Source organism: Meles meles, chromosome 13 (genome assembly GCF_922984935.1).
Source record: "Meles meles chromosome 13, mMelMel3.1 paternal haplotype, whole genome shotgun sequence".
NCBI lineage: Eukaryota > Metazoa > Chordata > Mammalia > Carnivora > Mustelidae > Meles > Meles meles.
In genome coordinates this window covers 58,825,568-58,833,261 of record NC_060078.1, presented here as the reverse complement: position 1 = coordinate 58,833,261, position 7,694 = coordinate 58,825,568, and the positions used below count along the sequence as shown (strand labels likewise).

Sequence of the window (7,694 nt, the reverse complement as noted above, 5' to 3'; positions counted from 1 at the left end):
TTCAAATCCCCCTCCCCCCCCCCGCCTTAGCCATACCTATCTCGCTTACAAGGAGCCAGGGCTTTTCACTAGGTCTCCCAGTGTCTCCATAAGGTCTCTGTTCTATCCTGTCCCTGGGTACTGCACACTCAGCCGAGGGTGCAGAGATGCCAAGCCCAGCTCTGGTGGTGACCTTATCAAGAATTTTCCATCAGACCCACTGGGTCATCGGAAAGGCTTGCTCACTGTGCCGGCAAGTCAGCTTCTAGGGAATTCATCAGCAGGCTGGAACGGGGGTGTGTGTGACCCTCAGCTGCTCCCAGGGCTTTCCCCTTCCTTCTCCCCACCCTGGGTTCACCTCTGGAATTAGACCAGTTCTCCACAATCGCGGCCAGGGTGACAGCAAAGTGTGATGGATGAACGAGGAGCTGTGGAGTGGCAGGGTGCTTGGTCAGGAACCCAAGGCTGTGTTTATGAGAAGGAAGAGGCTGTTTCCTGGAGCAAGCATAATGCAGCTCTAAAAAAGGCAGGGGAAATACATCATGCGAGGGAGCGTAACCCTGGGAGGGCCGCTGGGAATCCGAGTACCAGAGAAGCCCTGGCAGGTCAAGGTGCCTCTGACAAGGCCTTTTTTATAGGCCATTTGCGTGAGGGTTTGCTGCTGTTCCCTGCAGAACTGACAGCCACTCAAGGTCTTGGTGGGGAGGTGGGGAGCTAATCTCAGCTGTCATTTTCCAGACCTTCTCCACGGGCCCTGCTGATGCATTTAAAAAAGAAATAACAAACTCCATTGTTTTCGCGTTGTTTTTTTTTTAACTGCAAAAATGACCATTTTTTGGCTGTTGGCTCTCACACTGCTACAAATAGATTAGGAGTATTGGCTCCTTTCCCTCCTTCCAAACCCAGGGCAAAAGAAAGTTTAGCTGGGGGTGCCTGGATGGCTCAGTCAGTTAAGCGTCTGCCTTCGGCTCTGGTCATGATCCCAGAGTCCTGGGATCGAGCCCCGTATTGGGCTCCCTGCTTCTCGCTCTCCCTCCTGCTTGTGCTCTCTCTCAATCAAATAAATAAATAAATAAACAAAAAAAAAAAAAAAAGGAAAGAAAGAAAGTTTAACTGGATACCTGCAATGGTCAAGAGAGGTATGAGAGTGAGTTTCCCCCCAAGAGTGCTAATATTTCTGTTTATCTCTATGGATTTGTATCCCTCTGACTTCCCTGAAGATTCTGGAAAATGAGCACTCCGTATCAATCTCTTACAGCTACCATAACCAACTACACATTTAGTGGCTTGACACAACAGATTGTATTCTCTGATATTTCTGGAAACCACAAGTCTGAACTGAGTCTTATGGGGCTCAAACCAAGATTCTGGTAGGGCTGGTGCCTTCTGGAAGCTCCGGGGGATAATGCAGTCCTCATTCCTTCCCGCTGTGGAGCTTGCAGGCAATCCTTGGCATGCAGCCCCATCCTCAAGCTGAAAGGACCGCATCTTCTCTCCCTGCACCTACTTGCCTGGGCTTCTGTGGTCTAATCTCCTTCTGCCTCCTTTTTTCCCCCCTCAATTTTTTTTTTATTGTGGTAAAATACACACAGTGTAATTTGCCATCTTGACCATATTTGAGTGTAGTAGATTTCAGTGGTATTAAATACATTTCTAACGTTGCACCCCCAACATCACCAACCATCTCTCTCTCTTTTCATCTTGTAAAACTGAAACTCTATTAACTCCCCATTTCCCCCTTCTCCCAGCCCCAGACACCCACCATTCCACTTTCTGTCTGTATGCATTTGACTACTCTAGGGATCTTAGATAAGTGGAATCATACAGTGTTTATCCTTCTGTGGCTGGCTCATATCACTTAGCATATTGTCCTCAAGGTTCATCCACGGTATAGGATGCGTCAAGATTTCCTTCCTTTCAAGACTGAATATATTCTGTTGTGTATGTATATACCACATTTTGCTTATCCATTCTTCTGTCAATGGATACTTGGGTTGCTTCCACGTTTTAGTTATTGTGAATGATGCTGTGAATGTGGGTGTACAGATATCTCTTTGAGAATCTGCCTTCAATTCTTTTGAGTATATACCCAGAAGTGGAATTACTGGATCACATGGTAATTCTATTTTTATTTTTTGAGGAACAATCATGCTGTTTCCCGCAGCTGCTATACCATTTTACATCGTCACCGATGGTGTATAAGAGATTCAATTTTTCCACATCCTTACCAACACTTGTTTCTTTCCATTGTTTTGATGGTGGTCATGCTAATGGGAGTGCGTGTGGTGGTATCTCTAGGAGTTTTGATTTGATTTCCCTAATGATCAATGCTGTTGAGCAAGATGCTAATGGGCCATTTAAATATCTTCTTTGGAAAATATCTATTCAAGTCACTTCCTCATTTTTGGATTGGGTTCTTAACAGGATGCTCAGGATTACATTGAGGACCCACCTGGATAATCCAGAATAATCTTGCCATTTCGAGGTCCTGCAGGGGTACCTGGGTGGCTCAGTTGGTTAAGGGTCTGCCTTCAGCTCAGGTCATGATCCCAGGGTCCCGAGATCAAACCCCACGCTGAGCTCCCTGCTCACCAGGGAGTCTGCTTCTCCCTCTCCCTTTGCCCTTCCTCCACCCCTGCTCATGCTCATTCTCTCTCTGTCTCTCAAATAAAAATTTTTTTAAAAAATCCCATGAGTCTTGTTTGTCATATAAGGTAACATTCACAGGTTTCAGAGATTAGGACCAGGATATTTTTGATGGCCATAATTCAGCCTATCATAACTTGTAATAACCATAAGAATTTATTGAGCATTTACTGTGTGCTAAGTACTGTGTTAGCTCTCCTAATGCAGGTACCCATCTAATTCTCCAAATCTGTAAAGGAGGTGCTGCTTCGGTTTGCAGACAATGAGAGCTAAAGCTCATTGAGTTCTTAGCATGTGCCAAGCTTTCTTGGACTTTGGATGTATTAATTCCTTGAACTCTCACAGCAATGTATGTGGTAGATACCGCTATGATCTCCATCTTAGAGACGGGGAAACTGAGGCGTAGATAGGTTAAGTAATTTGCCCCAGATCTTCTTACTAGACCTTACTAGACCTGGAATGTCAAACTAAGCCAATAGCTGCTAAACCTTGTGGCAAGTCGGCTTTTTCTTCCCGCTTCCTAGCACAGTTTCCCTGGCTCTTCTCTAGTCTTTATTCCACTGACAAGGTGAGAGTGCTGCTGTGAGCTGAGGGTCACCTGGAAGGTCAGCTGGCCAAAGATCAGTTTTTTTCACTGACTGCATTCAGTATTGCCCTTATACCCTCTTCAAAACTCAACATTCTTAGAGGAGGAACAGCGGGAGTCATTGATACTTCTTGTGTAATAGGTCTACTGGGTAGTCTTTATAGTAAAAGAGAAGTGTGAACGTAGAATGCTACAGAAGAGAACTCGGGGATGCCAGGGTCAAAAATCATGGTGTGGATGAAGAAAGGGGGAATAAAATGATCCAGCTTCTGCCCTGGGAGGAAAAGGTCATGCTGAGGAGGGAAGGAAGGAGAGACAGCGAGAGGCATGACAGAGGAGGACTGGAGTGTTTTGAGCCCACTGCGGCCAGGTTTGTTTCAAGGTGACCGGACCGGGCTGGAAGTGTGGAAATGAATAAACAAGACCTGGAGCAGGCACTTTCCTGGGAGGCAAGATGGAGAGAAGCAGGGACGAAATCACATCCCATTGTTCGGCCCAATAAACCCCCAGTCTGTCACTACAACTTAGTACTTCCAGAAGAGTTCCTTCCACGCCTACTAGGTACAGGGCTTTTCAAAGAGCTGCCACGGAGAGGCTCCTGCCGTCATACGTGTAGTCATGAGGTGACCCCTGGTTTGCAAAGTGGCAACCCAGAAGCCTGATTCTGGAAGAAAGATTTTTGACAGCACAACATCTAAAAAGTGAATTTGATTTTTTTTTTTTTTTAAGTTTGAGTGTGCCTTATCTGGGTCACCACACTTACTTCTCTCATTCTATGTTGGCATAGTCCCAACCCCTTCAGCCAGTACTCATGCAGCCCCTGAGGGCATTTGAGTTTGTAGCCTTTGGGATAAGGCCTTTTGCCCTGTGGCAGAAGCCACCAAACTGTGAAACACTAGCACTTGTTCAATGAAAATCTGTGGAGCCAAAGAAAACCATGCTTACAGCCATCTTAACTCTGGCAGGTCTCACACCTGACCTTTCAGCTTCATTTTCCACTAAGTGTACCCCATTAGAAGACCCATATATCATGAGATTTATTGCCACAAATTGTAGGGTCAGATCTTTCCCCATTTTGTCCCCTACCTTTGGCTCTCCTCAGAGGCTGGAGGCCATTTCTCCCTTGAGTGTCTGGGGAGTGTTGGTCTTGATAGCTTTTATTGGGTGGGCAAGATTAAACTTTAGTCTCCACATGTGCATGGGTTTTGTGGTAAAGACACAGTTTGGACCAAGACTGGGGCCCAGTTGTATTGGCAGGGGTTAGGGAACCAACACTGTATCAGATGATTCTGTTCACAGTAGCAGGGTATCAGAGCTAGAAGAGACCGTAGATGATTCATTCATCCAACAAGTATTTATCAAGTGCTAGTACTTTGTTAGGTGTTGGGATCACTGGAATAAAAGACAAAGTTCCTGCCTTCACAAAACTTCCATTTAATAATGTAGCTACTCAGAAGTCATATCTGTAGTCTGACACCTTTGTTACACAGTTGTCTGTTTCCTTTGGAAAACAGGATTAGAGTGGACACAAGAATTGCCTAAAGTCATGTGGTTCCTTTTTTTTTTCTTGATTGTACTGATTTCATTGTTTTTACTAAGCCATTTTATATTCTTCATATGCAAAGAAATAATGCAAAGAAATAATATAAAGAAAAATATGTCCTCATTATTATTCACAATAAAATAGGTCTGCCTCATTCTGCAGTCCTGGGCATATTATATAATAGGGAGAACTTCACAGCACGAGTGGACCAAAGTACCATTTTGATTCTGACCCACTGAATAGACATCTCATGCGTATTTGGTGACTGGATTAACTCCGTAGGAGCTGAGATGTACTGAGCCATTTCTGTGGTATCCCCAGATCTCACGAAATTAAGAAGACTCTATACAAGAAAGATAACAATCAATCTGTCCATAAACTATATTTATCTAAAGCTCTTTCTTTAGTGTGAGGTGGGGAAAGGGGCCCTTTCTTGAATACATGCATACAAGTATTTTTGTGGTCTAAAGATTGCTGAACTAATATTGGGTCTGTTATAATGAAAATAAGGTGTACATCAAAATCACTGTCAGAACAAGAAACTTCCATGACTTGTCTCAATTCTTCAAATGACAGAGCAAGCTCCCTTTCTAGGCTAATAGTGAGTCCTGTGTTGGCATCGCGGCTGGCTATGAAACTCACCGCCAAAGGTAATGACTGAACTGAACCACCTGGTGGGTGTTACTGTAACAGCTGATCCTTTTATTTTTTGAAAGTCCGAGTTTGCTTCCTTGGTCTGTTGCAAAGGCAAAAGTAGATAAGCGACCAGGTCTCCCAGCATGCTTTGGGGCATTATCACTGGCCACTCCGATGGCAGTCACTCCATCTCTATCTGACACAACCACAGCACGGCACCCTTCAACGTTTGGTCATTTTGTATGCAGAAACCACTTCAGGTCATTTACCATGATGAACGTTCTCCCACAGGATCAGTCTCCACTCCTGGCTTTCTGGGCTGCCATGCTTTCATAGCTGTAAACTCAGGGACAGCTTCAAAGACCGTCTTCAGTCATGTGGCTTCTTAGCGACAAAACTAGGACTGGAAATAAGGTTTGACACTGATTTCCAGGCGTTCTCTACCTTACCTCCTTCTTTCCTCCACAGCCATCTAAACGGGTTTTATCTGCCTCCATCTTCCACAAAGCTGCATCCCAAACCATCCTTCCCCTGAAGTTGGTTTTATTGAGGGCCCCTGAGCTTAATTATCAGTCAATTCTCCTATCTTAAAAGATCAGTAATTTGCCCCATATTTATAGAACAACTGCCCTCCTTAATTACCAGAGAATGCTTCTTTTCTCTTTAAGTTATATTCAAAGACATTACCACCTACAGCAATCATTGTATTTCTATGAATGGGTTAAACTCTTGTTTCAATAGGTCATTTTCACAGATGAGTAAATACTGTATGATTCCATTTATATGAAATTCTAGAAAATACTTGAAAAGAGAAGCATATCAATACTTACCTAGTGTCAGGAATGGGGATATACTGCAATGGGTCACAATAGAGCTTTCTGGAGTGATGGCTATGTTCTAGCCTTTTGTTTTTTAAAAATTTATTTATTTGAGAGAGAGAGAGAGAGAGAGCGTGTGCACGTGTGAGGGGCGGGGCAGGAGAGAATCTCAAGCAGACTCCACACTGAGCACAGAAACCCTGAGATCATGACCTGAGCTGAAATCAAGGCTGACACTCAATGGATTGAGCCATGTAGGCACCCCAGTGTTATATCTTTTTAGTGCGGTGGTGGTCCCACGAGGGTATACATTTGTCAAGCTCGTCAAACTGTGTACTTAAGATAGATTTCATTGTTTGTCGACTATATATCCATAATGTCAATTTTTTGAAAAGGGATCCTTTGAAACAGACTTGTCTCTTGGCAAAGAGTCAGATAGGATCCGCTAAAGTAGACAGCTAGGACTTAAAATGCTAGTGTGGGTTGATTCTTCCCCAAAAGGAAGTGAGACTGGAGAGTTCAGTCTGCTCTTAGCTTCTGTGGTCTCACTTGCCAGGTGCCTGTTGTAAGGTGAGCTCTGCACCGCAGTGAGTGTGCTCCTGGTGTTTAAAGACACTTTAACTGGCTCGGCCAACCCATGGGTATGTCTTTTTTTTTTTTTTTAAGATTTTATTTATTTGACATAGAAAGACACAGCAAGAGAGGGGGAGTGGGACAGGAAGAAGCAGGCCTCCTGCAGAGCAGGGAGCCCAAGACCGGGGCTCGATTCCAGGGCCCTGGGATCATGACCAGAGCTGAAGGTAGACCCTTAATGATGGAGCCACCCAGACACACCCACCCCCCTCCCCCGCCATGGGTATGTCTTTAGAGAAGCATGGAAGTGTGGGCACAGCTATTCTACTTGATGGCCAATCTAAGGACTTTTCAAGCATAGTTTTTATTATATGTGATTCTCAATGTATGAGCTAAGTTAAAACTGTATCTGCTTTTTTTTTTGAGGGGGGTTGGGGGGGCCAGAACCACCATCTTCCAGTAATTTGCCAAAATGACCAACACAAAGGGAGAGAGGAAAGGTACCCTTTATATGTTCTTAAGGCCTTTTAGGAAGCATGGAGTTGTTCGTTGGGCCACACATGTGGGAATCTACAAGGAAGGTGATAAGTCACTGTCAAGGGAATGGGCACCCGTCCCACAAGCATTACCGTGGCAGAACCCAAAAAGCTTACAGTGTTACCCAGCTTGCTGCTGGCATTGTCATAATAAACAAGGGCATGATTCTTGCATTAATTAATTAATTAATTAATTAATGTATGCATTCAGCATAATAAGAGCTCCAAGGAATGAGGTAGCTTCCTGAAGTATGTGAAGGAAAATGATGAGAAAAAGAAGGAAGCCAAAGAGGAGGGTACCTGGGTTTAGTGAAGCGCCTGCCTGCTCCACCTTGAGAAGCACATTTTTATGAGAACCAACAGAAGGGACCCGAGCT

The 7,694-nt window shown here is 44.4% G+C and overlaps 1 pseudogene; it reads right to left on the bottom strand.

The window, feature by feature from the left end:
• Positions 1-221: 221 nt before the first annotated feature.
• LOC123955068 lies at positions 222-5,662 on the bottom strand (annotated as a pseudogene).
• Positions 5,663-7,694: the final 2,032 nt, after the last annotated feature.